This window comes from Rousettus aegyptiacus, unplaced genomic scaffold (genome assembly GCF_014176215.1).
Source record: "Rousettus aegyptiacus isolate mRouAeg1 unplaced genomic scaffold, mRouAeg1.p scaffold_m13_p_10, whole genome shotgun sequence".
Classification (NCBI taxonomy): Eukaryota; Metazoa; Chordata; class Mammalia; order Chiroptera; family Pteropodidae; genus Rousettus; species Rousettus aegyptiacus.
Window position 1 is genome coordinate 90682957 of NW_023416285.1, and position 20646 is coordinate 90703602.

The following is a 20646-nucleotide window of genomic DNA, read 5'->3' on the forward strand; positions in this document are numbered from 1 at the left end:
ACCAGATATACACTGATGTGCTCATTGAATAGTCAATCTCATTTCAATTTGGGAAGGCTGGTTTTTGTAAACCACTGCAAAATATGCAAGACATTTTCCGCTACTAGAAGAGTTAAACTGAAAATATAATTTTTTTTTCCATTCCTGAGGGCTGATTACATTCAAGAATTTAGACATAGAAAATAATAAAACACAATTGAAAGCTAATGAAGTACTCATTTTTACTCGCCCTGGCCATGTTTCTACATGGGAGCAATTTTGTTTACATCTCAAGAAGGAAAATCTGGGTTTCATTTTGTAAACTCAGAACAGAAATAAGGTGCCTAAAGACATCCTGATACTCTAGCGGCATTTTAGAGGAATTCCACGTTTTGCACATTTCCTGATGACACCACCACTCAGAAATGCGTCATTTTCTAATGAGGAAAACTATCCATGATCCAACGAGTCACCTCCAAAAGCAGAGTCTGGGGTTGATTTGCTCCTAATTCCCAGTAGGACACATTCATGCAATTTCTATTTATAGGTTAAATCGCGTCACCACAAAAATGTCCAATAACAAAAGATTCTTGCATTCCATGGGGATAACCTACTTAAAGGAAATCCATTGATCACTAGGAAAGCAGGAACCACAGAAGGCCGAACCCAGTGGGATTTGTTTCAGTGAACTTGACGTGTGTAAGGAATTCCCTTCCTCCCGTAATAGTCCCACAGCAGAGCTTCTTCCACAGGCCTAATGCAAACCTTGTTTGCTGCTTTTCCTGATCCATTTCTGGCAGATGCTGTTTTGTGAGACTGGATTGAGTTAAGATAGCTAGACAGTTTCAGTGGCCAGAAACATGAATGTATGAATAAAAGCATGGTGCCTTCAAGTGCTCTCATTTCAATGAAGGATAGGAATGAGGCCCATATAAGGTATGGGGTAAAATCCTTCTCCTCTTGGCCTTAAAAATATTAAAAGAATTTCATGGTATGAATAAACAATACCTCATTCCTTCTGTAGATCAACATTTCACAGTGTTCTAGTCACCAGTGTTCATGTTTGCTATCCTTCATTTCCCACATTCTAATTTTAAGAGTAATAGATCAGCTTAGGTATCCCAATTTCACAAATGTGGACATTTCCTTTTGCAGGGATCATGATGGTACTGAGTATAAATCAGAATGACAATGGAGTTCAAAATCACACCATTCCTTTTCTGGGCCTCCCTCACCACACTTTTTGTTTTCAGCTATCGTTAATCTCTAGAAACCATATGCCTAATTTCTAGAACCTCCACTGTTATAGAAATAGCCCAGGCACTCCTAGGGGTTCAGGCCAGCACCCCCAGGCTCTGCAAGCATCCTATCTAAGGCCATCTCCCAAGCTGGAGGATTTCTAAAAGAACACACCAATCCAGAACATTCAGATCTGCTCAGGTCCCCAGCATTCCAGCCACCTCCTGGGACTGAAGATGCTTATGATTCCTTCCCTCATTCCATGGTGACAAGGTCAGGGCCATAGGGAAATTACAGCAAATAAGACTTGAGTATTGACTTGCCATATATCAAAACATACTATCAGGCCACATCAATAGAAAGACCAATGGAAAAGAAGAGAGCCCAGGAACTAGACACACACACACACACACACACACACACACACACGCACGAATTATTACATGATGCAAATATTTTAACTTGGTGTTCATGAAGAAAAGACTGTCACTCGATATTGTTAAAATAATGGACTACCAGTTTGGGGGGAAGAGAGGGAACGAAGACTGATACTTATCTTACATTGTATATCCAGATAAATTCTAAACAGATTCGGGTGTGAATGTAAAAAAAAAGAAGAAGAAAATCCTATAAAAACATTCTAAGAAAATTAGGTAGAATATTTTTTATAATCCTACCATGAGAAATGTCTTTCTAAGTATAAAAAAAACTTAGAAACTGCAAAGGTACACAGTTAAGGATTTTAAACTTCACTACGGTTTAAAAAAAAAAAAAAGACATACAACAAGTTTACAGGTAAATAACAAGTTAAGGGAAATATTTGCAATGCATCTCTTTAAAGGTGCTTATAGAAAGTCATTTCATAACTCAATAAGAGAAAAAGGAATTCTTCACTAGAAAAAATGAGCAAAAAACAAAGAGGCAATTCACAAAGGTAGAAATACAGATACCATGAAATGCTGTTCGAGATCAAAGAAAGTCCTATTAAACAACAATGATACACCATATTTCACCTATCAGATTGGCAAAGGCTAAAAAGAGGGATCCTAACCAGGGTTAGGTAGGCAACGGGAAATAAGGCCCTTTGATCCGCGGCTTGCGGGAGTGGAAATTGATAGCCCTTTCCAAAGTGCAATCTGGCACTGGGCATCTGAATTCCAAATACGCATATCATTGACCAGCTATTCCACTTCTGGGAATCCATCTGGAGAAACAGCCAGCCAGGTACGGGAAAGGGGAAGCACATGACAGCAAGAGGTATTTACTGGGGAGTGAGAGGGGGACACAGAAAGGGGGTGAAAACAGGCCCTGGGGACCGGTGGGGCGGGGCGGGGGGGTGGGGCGGGAAGAAAAGAGGATTCTGGCAGATTTCCGAAAGGAGGGGCTGGGGGGTGCAGTCTGGGAAGACAGGCAGAAGGCGGAGCGGAAGAGGATGGGAGGACAGAGGTACCGCCCAGAGAACATTGTGCAGCTGGGGACCCGAGCCGTGCCCTGAGGACGCGGCCATGATGCATGTGGGAACAGGGCAGGGAAAGTGACAGCAATGCGAATGACGGCTGCTGGTGAGGACCGCTTTGGGACGCGGAACCGGAAGCTGTGGCACAGCTCAGCTTCCCACGGCTGGTCACATAACCTGTAAAGACAGAGCTGGCCTTTGAGCCCGGGTCCCTCTGCCTATGGAGCTCAGGCCACAGCCAGGAATCTGGACTCGACCTTGGCGCTCACAGGCCACTGTGAAAGGCCTGTGGCAGAGTTAGGTTCGCCTTTCTGGAAATTTCCTCAGTCGGTGATGTGGAGAGGCAGCCAGGGAAGAAAGGCGGAAACAGTTAGGGGGACCGATCACAAGAAGGAAGCCTAAGAAAAGAGAAATGGGAATGCAGCACTGGGGGATTTGAAAGATAAAATTCACAGGACTCGGGGTCGCGTTGCGTGAAAGGTGGTGGGAGGCAGAGGACGGACGGAGAATGACTCAATTTCTAGCTGACATGCCAGGAAGAGCGAGAGCCGACCTCCACACAAGTGCCTACTGCTTCCTGAACACACCTGGTGTCCACACCTTTGCTTTCACTCTTCCCTTCCCATGAAACGTCGCTGCACGTCGTCTCCGTGGTGAAGCCCCATCCATCCTGCAAAGCGTCCTCCACTGCCACCTCTGTCATGAAGTTGTCCCAGAAAACTCTTCCTTCACCCCACCAGAGTGTGAGTCCGGGGCACTTTGCTTTTATCCGCCTGCTAGTTAATCAATTATGCAGGTCTCTTGTTTTCCTCTCCGGTCAGCCTCCTGATGCCAAGAGCCACATGACCACATCATACCCCTTTCCACATTTTTTTTTTTTTTTTTGCAGCGTGCAGCAGAGCCTCTTGGGTACAGCTGACATTTAAAAAGTAGAAATAAAGAAAACAAATAGTTTTCCCCCTCTTTCCTCAATTAGATTTTGCCTTCTCAGCTTTTAGCAAAAATTAAAATAAATAAATAAATAAAAATAGCTCAAACATTTCTTGCTCCAGAAGAAACCAAAAGAGTTGGAAGGAAGTTTTGGAATGCCTGCAGATTTTCTTAATCCTTAACTGGCTGATAACACTGCAGGAAGCCATCTTAAGAAAAACACAGGGATGAAACGGGAGGGTCCTATTACCACTTTCTTGCTTTACTGAACAGAACATGTTGGGAGTAATTTCCAGTGGAATGTCTTCCGAATGTATATAAATAGTCGTGGTCAGCTTGGTAAAAGTGTGTGTTTCCAAGATGAACTGATAAACTACGCCAGATAAAAGAGGTCAAGTGGACAAGATGGATTGCACGGGACTTCTATGGACCCATAGCAGTTAGCTGGAAAGCAAGAGCAGAAGGGCTCAGGCATTCTACAGGTCTGCCTCATTTAAAGGGAGCACAAGACGTAACTCTAATCTCAAAAAAAAAAACAAATTATAAGTAAATAAATAAGGGGAGGACTGTTTACAGAAGCTGAATTATTCCAAACTCTGTAGTAGGTCAAGTACAAACAGATACTCATGCAAGATAGAAGGCTGATCCTAGGTAAAAGTGAGTCAGCCCACCACCCGCTACCACATAATGCTTTGGCCATGGCAGTGACATGATGGGGACGCTCCTGGAGTTGTCTTTCTTTTCAACCGCTCCATTCACCAACCCAGAATTTCTCAAGGTGCAGCGCCTAGAACATCAAGCCCAGAAAGTTTTCTACCAAGGGGGTGTTATTGTCAGAAACGTTTAAGAAATGTTTAATGTTCTAACATCTCAGAGGATCACAATGCATCTTGGCATCATGACGGCTCTGAGACGTCCTATTATAAATTAACTTTTACCGTCATTATATTTTTTTTTCCCCAACTTATTTGGTCATGGGACCTCTGAGTGGAGTAAAAGTAAGATCTATTTTTGAAACAGTGTTGAAACACTGTTCCCCAAAACCCTATGGGGAACCTAAAGACATTATGCTCTCTGAGTCTCCTTCCTTATTCTGAACCTCACCTTGTCCCTTTGAAATTCAACAGCTCTGTTGCCCACTTCCTCAGAGCCCAGATACGTGACTAGAACACATGAAGAGAGCATTGAATTCATTTCAAGTTGCAAATGGATGATTTTTTTTTTTTATCTCTCCCAAGGAGCATTCACATTTTTACTGAGGCTTGCTGCAATACAACAGCTAAATTCAAAGAAAATGCCAAATGCCAAGAATCTCATGCCTAGATGTCACAGAAGAAAAGCCACCTTCTCTTCCCATGTGTAGGGTCACCACGAGGAGAGTGAAGGGGGAGTATTCCTTCTCTCTCTGCCATCGAAGCCACTGGAGCAACGACAAAATACCATGCTTGGCTCCTTTGTAAACTGTGCCAAGCACCGCCCCTCACCTTTACCTGGTTCACTCCCTCTCACGCTTTAGGAACCCAAATCAGAATTACTTCCTCCTCCCTGACCCCTAGAGTAGAATAAACAATGGGCTAATCCACTTTCCCAGACCCAGTCCATCCACTTCCCTGCCCCTGTAGCATTTATGACTGTATGCAACAGCTGCTTGCTTCTCCATCTCCACCACCAGTATGTGGAGACGCAGAATCTGTCTGTCTTCTCTACGTCTGTAGGCCCAGATCCGGGTACAATTAGTAGGAGATCCATAACCTGAAGAATGGAGGAATTTGTTTTTACTGCTATGGGACTAATAACCCCATTTTCAAGAAGAAATTTAAAAGACGGTGAATGTAAAAAGTGACTAAGTTGGTGAGAGTCAAATGGTCCCATTCGGCCATGCACGTTAACTGAGCATCAGCTAGATAAGGCATTACAGAAGGAACTGCGGGAAAATGAAAGACATTTAAGATTCGGTCCCTACCTTTAAGGAACTGAAAATAACGGAGGGACAGTCCTAACTGTTCCACTAGGCTTCAGACACGGCTGATGCAAGACAGCATCTCTGAGACCTGACAGTGTCCCGAACACTGTGTGGGTTGGCAAATTCTTTCTTGATCATCTGACTAAGAACACCCATGTTTGTTACATAGTTTCACCCTGGCCCACAGTGCCAGTGGCTGAGGATAGGGTACTTAACTGTTGCAAAAAGGGACACCACAGGACACCTGACTGAAGTGGTGTGTTTCTGGTACTAAATACTGTGTAGGCACTAACGCGGCAGGCCAAAGTGCAAGGGACTGGCTCACAGGGGGCTGAGGAAGTCGGGGGTGGAGCTGTGCAGCTTTGCTGGTGTGTGTGAGCGCAGCTGAATGCGGAACATCTGGGTTCTGTCAGAGTTTCCCAGAGATCATCTCTGTCTAACTCCAGCATGAGCAAATTAAGGTTGATAAATTGTATGACTCTTTCGGGCTTTAAAGATCCCAGATGCTCTGCTCCATTAATGGATGCTCTATCTCCACTCAATCTGACACCAAAACAGAACCCTGAAAACAGACCAGACCCCCACTCCCCCGACCATCCAAGCTCACCCAGGACAGTATGCTTCTTTCGGTCCAGATTCCAGGGTGCAAAGTAGGGGCGTGTGTGTACACACGCTCATGCACGTGCCCGTGTGCTCTTACACGTTTTCAGACTAGAGCTTATCTTCATGACAGGGCCTGTGTGTACAATCCTGACCACCAAATGCACATCTGGAAACACAAATTGCCCCACTCGCCCAGAGTTCCTTAAACACCAGACTGTCCACCGTGGAATCATTCCAAGAAAGATGAGATCATTTGTGTCATTTGGAAACTATCATTTTACACAAATATAACATATTGCTAATAATAACACCTCCTAAGATTGTTCTGTTCTGACTCTCCAGCATTCGATTTGCTCACTAGGCTATCTACATGGCTGACAGCATGTTTTGTTTATATCGGTAGAGAACAATCAAACGTAGCTTGAAGAATAGGATTTGGGATATTTAGCTAAAGCTATTCTGTTTGAGATTCTAGAGATCAAATACCTTTGGAGAATGGCTCCTGGGTGGCCACACAGGTACCCATAAGCACGCAACTCCAAATGAAGTATCTCTTATAATGATACGTCCTTTAGAATGGAACCGACTAGAAGGGATCTCTCTTATGAAGGCAAAGCATCCTATGAAGACCCCACAACTTAAAAAGAAGAAAGGGCCTACGATTTCAGACACTGGATCAGCTATATTCTCTTTCTGATAAGGGCCCTGAGGGGAATTAGATAGACTTTATCCTCCATGACATCATCCCTAAATTCCTTGTTGAGAACTGATGAGTAAGAATGACTTAAAGCAAGGATCTCGTGCGTCCATGCTCTTAGCAAAGCGTGCCTCAACACGGGCCCCACGTCAGAGGCATGGAGACCACATTACTTTCTTCGGCTATCTATTATTTGGTTTTCAAAGTTCTCCCATTTCCAGAGTCCAACGATCATATCAACAAGCCAGCTTCCACTCATTCATTCGTTCATTTATTCATCCATTCAACCAATGCTTATAGAGCATTTCTACTCCACGTGCTAGGTGAATAATAGGCTGGACAATAATAGACCTGTGGTTGTCAAAATGTGGTGCTGGAACCAGGAATATTTATATCACCTGGGAACATGTTAGAAGTGCAAATTCTTGGGCTCCACCTCAGACCTACTGGACTACAAACTCTGGGGGCGGGGCCCCAGAAATCTGTTTTTTAACAAGCCCTCGGGGAAATTCTGATGCACATTCTAGTTAGCGAACCACTGGCGTAGACCAAGGCCCCGCTCTTCTTGTGAATAAGAAATGCAATAAATAAATATATAATGTGTGATGCGATGTCAGGCAATGATCGATGCTTTTTCTTTCTTTTTTTTTTTTTTTAGGGTATATTAAGGAAACAGGGAGACAGTAAGGGGGTGCTGCTTCAGACAGGGCAGTCGGAGAAGGCAAGGCCGCCCTTCTGAGCAGGGAGTGGAGTGAGCGGCTGGGACATGTGCTGAGCTGGCTCAGCACCATAGTGCTGCATTCTGTTTCCCTTCAGACTTTCCAGATACATATCAGACCACACCGGAGAGGCTCTGGTCTCACCGGCCCAAGAATGCCTTGACTCCTGAAGAAAAGTAAAAATCTAGCACCTGCTCTAAACCTCCAGCTAAGTTTGGAAATCCGAAGACAGTAAGACAGCCAAGAGCCTCGATGATTTCACTCACCATTTGAAATGAACATAAGAAAAAACTTCTTAACGGCAAAGACAGTTACAGGGCAGGCTGCCAAAGAAGGCAGAGGAAGGCTTTCTAGAAGGAAAGACCATTCTCCAAAACTCGTGATTCAAGTGTGATTCTGGTGGGAGGCGAGCCTGAAACAGATGACCGTTCGGGGTCACATTTATCTCCAAGATCACAAACATCTGCAATATACGCATACACACACACACACACACACATCACTTTTTCCAATGCTTTTGACAAAAATCTTCCAATATATCAAAGAACAAGATAACGATCAAGCATGAACCCTTCATCTAGAATCCAAAATTGCTAACATTTTGCCATATTTGTTTTATCTAGATAGATGGGTAGATAGATAAATAGATAATGAATAGATATTGCAAGTCACTTAAAAGTAAATTACAGATATCATGCCCTAAATAGAAATACATATATATGTATATATAATCATGCACCTCCTAAAAATAAAGGCATTTTCCTACAGAATCACAATATTATTATCACCGCTAAGAAAATTATCAATGATATGCAAGACAGACACTATCCCTGTATCTTGGGGGTCAGCTCAGCCAATAGAGGAGGAGTCAGCAGTGAGGAGACACAGGTACCATGTAATGGGAATCTCTCCTTGGCTCAAGACATACTGATCACTTACCTTTCACCTTACTGCCATGCTTGAAAATTTATTCTCACTTCTAATATGGGGTTTTACCTTTGCGGTGGACCCACTCATTGTTTACAGGGGCCGTTTGCCCCAGGGCTGCTGGGATTAGACTAGGGTTATGGTTGACCTTAGTCAGCGGACCAATAAGAAAAGGAGCTGTACAACCAGTCAAGGTCATCTAAGTAGAGGCACTAATAGAAGAGCTGGGGGAATGCCTGGTCAGGGAGTGTCTGGGCCACGGCGAAAGATTCTTTGGCCTCTTTAACATGCATGTAGAGTGGGGAAGGGGGGACATCTCTCCTGCCTACGTTTTTTAAGGGGTTTGTCTAAAAGAGACACCAAACTTGACTCTCAGTGACAAAAGTAATACCATAATTTTTGAATAGAATGCTAGAAGTATTAAAGAATATGAGGTTCGTTCATTCAGCAAATACTTGTGGAACATCTGTTAGACGCAGGAATGTTAGACCATTTGGGAGATTGGGACAATCAGTCCCAAAGTTACAGAGTAAAGCAGTAGGAAGAAAGTATGGGTGACTTTCCTGAGGACACATAGCTATCATGGTGACGGCACAGCTCCTTTAAAGCATGAGTTTCTTAATGTCCCATCCAAGGCTGTCTTCACCAACCCATACCAGCCTTGGTGACATTTAATATTACATGAGTATTTTGTAGTGAGATTTCATGTGAGTTTCAGGAGGGCAGAAACTTAGACGCGTGCTCCTGTTGCATCTCTGACTCAATGCTAACACCTGTGCTGGATGTCAGGCACCTCACAGGTGCATGGTACGTTGTCTAACTAAGTGAACATGCACATCTAAGGTCTTCCGATATAGTATAACGTCTCACATTTTGTAGCAAATACTTCTAATTTGCATTTAACTGGCTTTACCTCTCACACTTAAAGACGACGAAGTTAGAGGGGTGATGATGATGAGTTAAACAGCTAAGGGTACTTTGTTTTTCTCAGATCTGATCTTACTTTTCAGAAGCGACTTATTCTAATTTTAGTCTTAAATAATGAAAACCATTCAGGCAGAAGCTATTTGACACTACTCTCCGGAGGGAAAATCAACACTATTGCAAGTTCTTAGTGTAACTGTGACAATAATTCATTGATTCCCTTCCCACTTTATTAAAGTTGAAAGAACCACTTTGTATATGTTCTATGGTTTGACGAGAAACTGAAGCCACGTCTAGATAACTTAAATAGTTCACGCATCACCTGGGCAGTAGCCTAAATGGCATTTAACCCGAAGCGGAATCATCAACTGCAAACATAATTTAGAGACACCATTGCTATTGTGGCTCAAAGCCTTGACAACTTCTCCAACTGTCCTCCACAGGAAGAGGGCTTAATTTTTAACTCTGAATTTCCCCCAGACACTTGAATGGCTTTTCAGTCTTCTCTGAGTTAGTAATTTGGAATAAACAGTTAATAATGATCGAGACTTGGGAATTCATCAATCTGCAAGGTACTCTTCGTAATAAGTTTAATAACCACACAGCCACTTCCTGTTAATGTTTTCAGTGTTTCACAGATATTGAAGGCATTCTCCCAAAATCATCATCTGCTTTTTATTGATTTTTAAATCTATCTGAAATTATTCAAGCACCCTGTGGACAGGTATGGCATCTTTCTGTGGAGGTGGGCTATCTACCCGCAATGCTCCAAATCTTATACCTGGTGTTTTTCAGGCTCAGTTAGAAACTCCAGGGGATTTTCTGAGTCAGGAGCATTACCTCCCACGGGGCCGTGTTATTAACTCATGCTAGGAAACAGCACAGGGGTCAAGGAGACTCGGTCCCTCGGTATCTGCTGACCAGCTGCGCTGTGAAGTGGATGATCCCCCAGCTTCCATCTCACTGGGCCTCATCCTCTTCTCAGCCACTTCACACAGGTCATTACACACAATATTTTCTATTGACGTGTGTGAAGTGTGTAAAAGGGGCTGGAAGGGGCTGGTGGGACCCCAGACTCTCGGTTGCTACCCAGGGTCTGCTAAGGCCCAGCTCTCCTTCCACACCGTACTCCCAACCCGGTGACTGGCTCTGCTGTCCCCGGGTCAGTTACCGCTCGGAGGCACAAGGTTCTAAGGGGCAAAGGAAGGGACGCATTTGGGAAAGGACACCGTCTGAGAGGTATGGGAGAGTCTCACCTTCCAACCTTCACCCATCTCTAACGGCTACTGACACCACCAGCCCCTCTTTAAGAGGCATTTTTACCCAAATTCTGAGCACCAGCCCTTCTCTTCTGAAATGCCTGAAAAGACCCACCCATCTCATGCCCCAAATGTAAGGGGCCCTCAACAGGGGAAGAAGGGCCTGTGCACCCCTCGCTCCAAATCTCCCTGCGCTGAGGGCCATGGAGGCTGACAGCCTTCGGTGCCCCGAGAGAAAGCAGCGGGTCCGCACTCCCAGGGGCCACGCGTGGATGGGACAGGCGCCTGGCCTGGGTGCTGCAACCAGCAAAATGAACCACAGAAAAGAAAACTCACTCCCCCCAAGATGACTTCTCATGTGTCCCACAGCAGGGCCCGAGTAAGTCATAGCCACGTGATTCTAATTGTCTAATTTATACTTGATGCTGGAGAATTCCACAGAAGCGATAGAGTACACACCACGGAAAGTGGTCTCCACCACGGTCGCGTACCTGGGGAGGCCGTTCGAAGCCAGCCAAGCGCTCCTTACGTGGCAAACACGACGACCCGGCTCTGCCTCCGTCTCCAGCCTGTACTCACAGCTCCTCTCTCCTCGTTCTGGAAACTGCAAACCGTTCGCAGTTCCTTGCACACTCTAGGCCAGGGGTCAGCAAACGCCACCTGTAAAGGTCCAAACGGTAAATAGTTTGAGCTTTGCAGTCCACGCACACTCTGTCACTACGGCCCACCTCTGCCATCGGGGCGCGAGAGCAGCCCGGAGGGGACGTAAAGGAATGCCTGTTACGGGGAACACTTCTCTGTGAAAAGTTCACCCTGATTTGCCAACACCTGCTGCGGGCCGTGTCTTACCGCTGAGCCTCTGCTCTCCGTTCCCTTCGCTTGGAATGACCTTCCCACTGAGAGGCTGTCTTCAGTCACGCAGACCGAACTTCAGCGGTGGTCCCTTACGATTATAACGGGCTGAAAAGTTCCTATCGCCTAGTGACGTCATAGCCGTGGTAACCTGGAGGTGGTCCATGACGTCATAGCCATGGCTATGTCTTAAAGTCACAGCTGTGGTAAGGTTGTAGCTCTCGCGATGTCTTGAAGTTGCAGCTGCCGTAAAGTTGCAGCCGTCGTAAAGTTGCAGCCGTCGTAAAGTTGCAGCCGTCGTAAAGTTGCAGCCGGCGTAAAGCCATAGCCCTGTGCGTATGCATAGCATGATGCATCACTCACAGTTATCGACATGGACTGAGGATATAAAGAAAGAAATATTTTTATGCAGCTGCGTTTGTGTTTTAAGCTACATGTTATTACGAAAGAGTCAAAAAGGTTTTATAAAAAATCAAAAGTTTATAAGGTAAAAATGTTACAGTTAGCAAAGGTTAATTTATTACTGAAGAAAGAAAAATCATTTTTATAAATTCAGCGTAGCCTGAGTGTACAGTGCGTATTAAGTCTACAGCAGCGGACAATACGTCCTAGGCCTTCACATCACTTACTGACTCACAGCAGCTTCCAGTCCTGCAAACACCATTCATGGTAGGTGCCCATACAGGTGTACCATTGTTTATCTTTTATACCGTATGTTTACTGTACCTTTTCTATGTTTAGATATGTTTAGATATGTGCAAATATTGGCCATTGTGTTAAAATTGCCCCCAGTAGTCAGTACAGCGACATGCTCTACAGGTGTGTGGCTGAGGAGCGGTAGGCTGTACCCCGGCGCCCAGGTGTGCAGCACCTGGTTTGTATGAGTGCACTCTATGCTGTTCCCACGATGACGGATTCACCTAACAATGCGTTTCGCAGATGTATCCCCTTGTCAGACAATGCATGACTATCTAACTTTCTCCTTACTCTTGAAGACACAACTCACAAGCACTGCTTCATCAGCGGCAGGGGCCACACCTTGACCTGCACAGCGCCACCTAAGATCCTCGCTGAGGCGCCTGACTCAAGGTCCCTTGGAAACTCCATGCATACCAGCTGCCACAGCAACCATGCTCCCATGGGCACAACCCAGCAGCCCCTCCTGTACCTGGGCCTCTCACCTCCTGACCAGGGACTTCCCAGTTGGTTCTGGCATGAGATGTCACAGGATGCCCTGAATGCCCACATGTGCACCATCCAGATTTGGGGAGGTCACCCCACGTAGAGAACTTGTGATTAATGGGAAACAGTAGATAAATTCGTCTCCCCTCTGATGTGTCGTTCTTCACGTGGCCTGTCTAAAGATGGGCCTGCGAAATTAAGCAATCCTTCATGCTTAATACCAAGCAGTATCCAGCTTGGCAATACACCCCTCTTGATGCTCTCAATTCTTCCATGATTTATCTTCCTGTGCCTCACTCCTGCTTTCCTGGGATTAAACTCCAAGTAAAGCATTAGCATAAAATATCTTACCTAAGCCCTCTTTCTAGGAAATATGACTAAAACAAGGTTAGGTGTGCTTGTGCCCATGTGTGCATGCACACATACACACACACACACACACACACACACACACACACAGTTGAGACAGCTATTCTTCCCCAGGTCATCCTATAATACCTAATCCTCTGTTTCTACTTGTTTTTGTAATCATCTGTTTTTAATAGACATCTTCCCTGTCAGACTCTGATCTCCTTACAGGCAGAGACTATATCTTTATATCTTTGTATCTCCAGAACCCAGCAAGTACGTGGTTGTATGAATATTTCTAGCGTTGAATGAGTATTTGATAAATGAATTAGCTAAACAACAATACCAATGTGAGTCAAGCTATACCACTCCCAACTTGCCTCTGAAAGAAAGAAAGAAAATGAAAAAAAGGGGAGAGAGAGAGAAAGAGAAGAAGGAAGGAAGGAAGGAAGGAAGGAAGGAAGGAAGGAAGGAAGGAAGGAAGGAAGGAAGAGGGAAGGAAGGAAGGAAGGAAAGCGAGAAAAACTGAGACAGAGAACAGCCAAATGCCAAAAACTAGGAGTAATTTACACTAACCAGAAGTCACACGTGGCTGGATCAAGAAAAAGAATGAGCTGTTCACAGTGTTTTCCCTGTGAAAACACACATATCTCTGAGAACTGACTAAGGAAAGGAGTGTCAACTCATCCTGTCTGCCCCCGGACAGAGATTTGGGGTCTGTGACATCCAGGGCAGTCATTCTTTACGCAGGTAGATTCTGCTTTGGGGGATGAGTCATCATAAATTCTCCCTTCCTCTTCATTCCCATGCATTCTCTCCCTAACGGATAGCCCCCAAATTTCTCCGTCCATTCAGAAATCAGAATTTCCACAAAGCAACGGGGTAGTAAGTGATGAGAAGGTAAGGAGACGTGGTCTTATATCCCAGATTAAAACAGTAAATTTCAGAAACTTTAAAAGATTATGCAGAACCTAAATTTTCCTTTGTTTTCTTACGTAGTTCATAATAACTGAATCTAAGGCTAATGTGTTATGTAGTCACTTAAACTAAGTTTATAAAATAGTTACAGCATGGAGAATGCCTATATTGTGACACCATATTTAAAAAAGAAAAAAAAGAAAGAAAGAAAAAACAGGGTAAAATTTTATACAGTGTAAACTTTAATATATAAAAAAGCACATAGAAAAAAACTATAAGGAAACATACTGAAAGGGTAAGAACTTGAGGGTTTAGTTAGACAAGTTATGAGTAATACTTTTTCTTCTTGTACTTCTCTTTATTTTCTGAATTTTCTAGAATCTGCACATTTTCATGATCAGAAATATGAACCTTATTTCCCCACACCATTTAGTGTTATAAGCTCATTAAAGAGCACTGGAGTTAGGACACTCGAATTTTTTTAAGGAGAAAATGAGCTCCACCGCTCCAGGGCTGCCCAATATCTAAAGTCATCCAGCCCCACGTGCCCAAGTTTCAGTCCAAAAGGAGAGAGCTGGAACAATAATCTTCAAGGTTCCTTTCAATCCCACAGAAGATAGGACTGCTGTTATGATTGTCCACTGAGTAACAGTGGTGACCATGAGAATTTGTCCTGCAAACTTCCAACTACAGGAAGTATACTTGATCAAGAGGTCCAGCAACATGCTCTGAAATCCATCGTCACGTTTGCATCCAGGTCACACTTTGCACAGGCTGCTCCCAGCCAATGACTGAGCACCGCAGGGCACATCTGGGAGCCGTGTGACTCTTCTCAGATATGGAACCTGGCTTTGTCTCGAGGACTCCCCAGTGGCCTCGCTGAGCCTTGCTTGAACCCCTTGGTGATCTTGGATGTTTCCAGTGATTATCATTTCTTCCTTCTTAAAACAAATGTCAATCACAGTCCCCAAAGAAGTAGTATTTTATTGCTTGTAGATTGGGGAAGAAAAAAATTTTTTTTTTCCAATAAGCCTTTCCTGGGCTCATTTTAAACTTGCTCTTGGTTCTTCCTCCTTATCGGCCATATGCATCTCTTCAGCAGCTTCTGACTCCCTACTTCAGACCAGATATTCAAGTTCATTCTTCATTTCTGTCATCTACGACAGTGGAGGAATCTTCCTCTGAGATTTAAAGCAGTTAATCACTTTCATCCCAGTGTGACCTGCTTCGGATGACTCAGGGGGGCATTTCTTACTAAAATCCTCTGTTTTTAATACAGCAGCTTCCTTCCGCCTTTCATGGTTGTCTTTGTTCATCTTAACAACTCCTTTGAAAATGTCAGCAGTTCAGCATTCCCTGACTTTTCTGCCCACCTCTCCCAGGCTGAGGATATTGGAATCCAAAGTTCTTCCTGCTGGGCAGCTTAGAATCTCCTTTGCAAGCTAAATGAGGTGGTCTCACAAATGTAAATTCCGCATCTCCAAATCAACATTTCAGAAGACTTCTCGTATGCTTTGGTAATTAAGAGGGAAAATAAGCATCTCCCCAGGGAAGTAGAATCCTTTCTTTGATGAGCTTTGAGTAATTCAGAAACTCCTTGGCAGACATTGGCCCCCTAGGTGAGGGGCAGTGGGTCCTGGGGAGAGTCACCACCTAGGAAGCAACCAGGGTCCTCTTCTGTCCCCTGGGCAGTGGGTTTTGTGTCTGCGGGCCTTGCACATGGAGCGTTTCATCTTGCTGGTGATGTCAGATTTGGCTCTGGTTCACGGATTCTTGTGGCGGTTCTTGCGCCCGTGCCAAAACTCTCACAGAGTAATGCTCAAAGAGATGAGGGAGGAGAGAACCCCCTGCAGGTGCACAGCCGAGATCATGCCTCTGCAAGGAAAGGTGCTTTGATTTTGACCCTTCCTCACCTTTAGCCAAGACTACAAAGCTGTCTCCGGACTCGCCCCATCCCGGAAAGCCTCAGTTGCATCAGATGAGATGGATGGAGACCGAGTTGTTGCAAGGAGAGCCCCGCCAAGTTCCCCAGAGAAACAGCTGGTCCAGTCTTGTAGGTATGGAGTGCGTCTCACCCCACAAGATATAAACATCTAACTCCTGGGTCCCAGGGCACAGAGTCACTCGGGATCAAGTTTCCCCATTCTCTTCTTTGGCCAAAATGACCGAAATAGGAGGCTTTACTCAGTAAACAAATAACAAGTTTTTTTTTTTTTTTCCACCTCTTGTTCCCGTTTCTAGTTTATTGTCCTCAGGGAATATAGAAAAGCAAATATTATCTATAGCGATTTCCTTTTAACAGAGGCCACATGCATGAGGCATTATGTCCCTAAAGAATTCGTAGCCTTTCTCTAATATCCTTTCTTCAGTTATTTATTGTGACATTTCCAAAACAAACAACCGGACAACCAAAATATGGTCTTGGACAGAGAGGCTTAGGGACACAAGCTTACAGATTTCAGGCAGAAAGCAGCGTACCTGTCTGGGGAACAGAGAAGCCCAACTCTTCAATCTGATGAGCTCTGTCGAGTTTCTCCAGTCACCCATGAATGCACTAACAATTCACAGGACTTCCTCTCTCTTTTCTGCCAAGAGGAGACCCCTTTGCAACAGAGAAACTCCAATTTCCAAACGTAATTCTCTTGCTAATACCCATATTCCTCACACACCATTCACACAAGATTTGGGGTTTTCTTAGTAAACTTAGACTGAAACTTCAACACTTGTTTGTTAGTCAAGTTTAATCCCAGGTTACAAATAGCCTCGCTAAGAAGTAAGGAATTTTATCCCCTCTGGTATGGGTACAATTCCCTTCCTTCCCAAAGTATTCTTTCTAAATCTAAACTCTATTGCAAATCTCCTAAAATGGAAGAAATCAAGCGGTGGATGTCAGGAGAGGAGAACTAATAGATTTAGTAACTTAAAAGATGATGACACAGACCGAGGCTTTTGGAACTATGACTATGTTATGAATTTAGCAAAAGAATGATAAAGGAGAAAGAAGACACTCCTAACCAAGTTTGGAGATTTTAGATACATCCTATACTATGAATAGTCCCTCCAACAGAACTCTCTTTGCATACCTTTACCTCAACCATATATATCTCCAGAGAATAGTTTAGAAATGCTTTACTGCTTTACAGGTGAACTAAAAGCATTACCCATCCCTGAGGAATTAATGGTAAGCTAAATTCTTTAACCTGAACTACACAATGAAATTAGATGGTCCACTGGTATCAGTTAGTGTGACATTATTGTATCAATATCTCAATCTTTTTTAAAAAAAAAATCTCAACTAAAGTTAAATGCTAAATGGGTGAGAAGATAAATCATGTAATTTTCTTGAGAACCAGTTGAGTTGTGTTTAGACTTGAGCATAGGGCATCTTTGTTTATGTCCTGGAAGATGAAAAGTGGAGAAAGGAAGCAAAATTAGGAAACACAGAAAGAAAATGGAATTAGAGGTGTGAAGTTTTAACCCAGGAAAAATTCTACTTCCGGCAGAAAATTATCCAAAACGCAGAGCTCTGAAAGTATGGGTGAGGCTGGAATAGAGCAGAAAACTGGGGAAGACGTAAGAAACATTGATTGAATTCGTGCTGAGTAACAGGGAAACCAAAGACCTGTGTTCTTTAGCAATTAAAGAAACTGTGCTTCTGACAAAAAAGATGATTTGCCTACTCACTACAAGTCAATCGATTTTCACGTCCAATTCTATAAAAGAAAATAAATTCCAGTGACCTGAGGAAAATAGCATTTGGGGTTGTATTTAGTATAATGGATATTGGGACTGAGATTCTCACTCTCCATGGGAATGATACCCCATGTGATCCCAGCAGGCTGTAGTTATGTTTCAGAGTTCATGCTATTTGTACATTTACTTGTTTTTTAAATCCACGCATAGTGACAATGACTTATGAAAATTTTTTTCAGAACTCAATGTACATGTTTTGACCCAGGTGGAAATTCTCTCAGTGAGAGATCTGAGCATACACCTAGAAGACAGAAGACCGAGTGAGAAAGAACATTTCAGTGGCCTTTGGAGGGAGCAAAAAAGAACCCTGTTCAGAAAAGCAACTGTATTATGAAAATGGACTTCTATTTTAACCTGCCCCTTTAACCAAAACAGACAGTCCCACAGATGTCAAAAGCGTCTCAGAGTAACTGTGAAGCAGGAATCCAGTGCTACATTTCCAACACTTCAGTGCTGGAAGATGCAGAATTAATCAAGCTAAAAGTATGTATGGATAGTTATTATGGATCCAGGACTGTTGGGGATATTTAAACACAATAAAGGATGTGTAATAGAGTCTAATCATCATTAAAAAGCTTTTGTTGTTGTTGTTGTTGTTGTTTTTAAATTGGGAAACCAAGATTTGAAAACAATTAGTGGGAAACAGAAGTCACTGCAAGAGAAGTCAGTGCAAAACTGCACTGAATTACTGGGATCGTCATGAAGCCCAAGAGAAATTCATAGGAGGGTGAGAGCGGAAAGGACCACAGAGGCTTCCTGGAAGATGGGGCCCTGAAGGCTAAGAAAGATGCGACTAGGCAGAAAAAGGGGGGAAAATGACATTCAATAAAATTAAAATAAAATAAAATAAAAAATAATATAATATAATAAAATAATAAAATAAAATACAAAAATAAAATAAAAATAAAATAAAATAAATAAAATAAAATAAAATAAAAATAATAAAATAATAAAATGAAATAATATAAGGCTTCAGGGGCCTGTCCTGGGGATAGTGAGTACACCGGCCTAACCCGATCAGAGGGTCGGTGATGGGGAACGCTGGCGTGACACATTCTTGTAGGGCTAGTATGGGGTCAGATGAGGAAGGACATTAGAGTGAGGCACTTCGTAATACGAAAATAAGGAGCCACTTTGTTTCAAAGCAGAAAGTCAGGCCAACTAGCTCGTAAGTCTAGTGCCAAAATCCAAGCATGGGCAATGAATCTCAAATTAAAAAGTGGTGGTTATGGCAACAGAGAGAGGAAGAGAAGAGAAACATTCCAAAGAAAAGATGAGAGAGACGTTTCAAAGGCACGGTCCAGAGGATTGGGTAACTATCTAACCAAAATCTTTGGGGAGGCTGCCCCCTGACTGCCTGCCACCAGGAGTCAGCTGAGATCGTGTGAGCAGGACACCATGTGTAACTCGTTTTCCCAAAATACTCTTTGCAGAGGGTAGACATAGAGTAGAATCTATACTCTGTCAACTCAGAAGGCAATGTCTGAGTGTTCGAAGACCATGGTCTATGTTGCAAAGAAGGAAACAACTGTTGGTTAAACCTGGAGACCACACATTGGAAAGAAAATCAATACAGTGCAACATAGCTTGTCACATGAGCCAGAACCCCCCAAAAATGCACCCTGAGGCCCCCCGGTCAGCAACACCACTGGTAACTAAGGAAAAAGCAATGAGACAAATGAGCGAGAGTGTCCCTTTCTTAAGGGGGAAAAAATGTTTCATAGGGAAGAAAGATGGCTGGTACGATCCTACCCTTTCCCAGCCCAGCCCCCACCCCCGAATTCACTGGAGCGTTAGGCTCTGGGATGTACAACAACTGCACCCACATAGTCTCTGTCTATACCACTCCCAAGCTTTTCTACACAGGAGACCCTTTGAGAGTCTTAACTTTCTATCATAAGCTTCATCTCCACTTGTATATTCAGGGTGAAGAGGGAGAAGCTTAATGCTCTACCTCGTCTGCCTGGGATCAATTACAGCAAGCTGGGAGGGAAGGCTAGTTAGGACAACCCACTGGCTTTAAGATTACCCGCGGTCTCTGCTTCAAGGCTTCCTGGTCATCTGTTCTAGAACATTAAGCAGAAAGCAGTAAATGTTATTTTAACTGCAGTCAGGTGACTAATAGAGACAGAGAAGAAGCAGTTAGCGGAAGACAATGGCAGAATAGATTTTTCCTGACTCTTAGCCCCTGCGTGAGACCAGGCTGGTTTTGCAGTGACTTCGAAGGCGTCTTAGAGTATAATTTCTCATTTAATCAAAGTTCACCAGACTGTTCTGAACGCATTTCCCACACTCCTCATTTATATTACTTATTTTAATAGTCAAATGGGCCAGTAAAAATTTCATCTAAATAGATAGACATATAGCAATTTCGTAATGCAAACAGAATGAAACAAAACCAGTATAAAGGGCATTTGTGTAGAAATGTTAGGAAAATCACCTCTGCAAAGGTGTGCTTAATAGAGATTTTATAATAGCATGCCAATGCGAGCATCATTCAATTATTCAATTATTTCTGTACATTGTTCATTTAGAGTGTTATCTATCTAGCTTTAGTCTGATTTATCTCACCCTGTAGCCTGTCTGGGGGCCTCTTTTTCTCATGTTCAGTTGCTGTGTTCGAGGCTAACATAATTAATTATCAGATTGAATTAAATAAACATAATTGTGATGATCAATGTTGAAAAGCAATTATATAGTGGACCGTTAGTTCCTTGCTACATCTCTGCTCCTTCTGCCTGGAATGTCTGTCCCCTCACTGTTCGCCAAGTGCAGCAAACCCTGCATATCCTCCAGCATTTACATCAGGCTTGACTTCCTTGGAAACACTTTTCTTGCTTTCATTCCACTCTCTCTTCACCAAGGAAAGCACATCAGGCCTCTCCCCTGTGGCCCTT

The 20646-nt window shown here is 43.5% G+C and overlaps 1 long non-coding RNA gene across 1 annotated transcript; it reads left to right on the forward strand.

The window, feature by feature from the left end:
• The first annotated feature begins 15901 nt into the window (after positions 1–15901).
• Positions 15902–18337, forward strand: LOC118608297. The gene is made up of 2 exons (XR_004952985.1): positions 15902–16053; positions 17929–18337. It is a non-coding gene; the product is annotated as an uncharacterized LOC118608297 (long non-coding RNA).
• The last annotated feature ends 2309 nt before the right edge of the window (positions 18338–20646 follow it).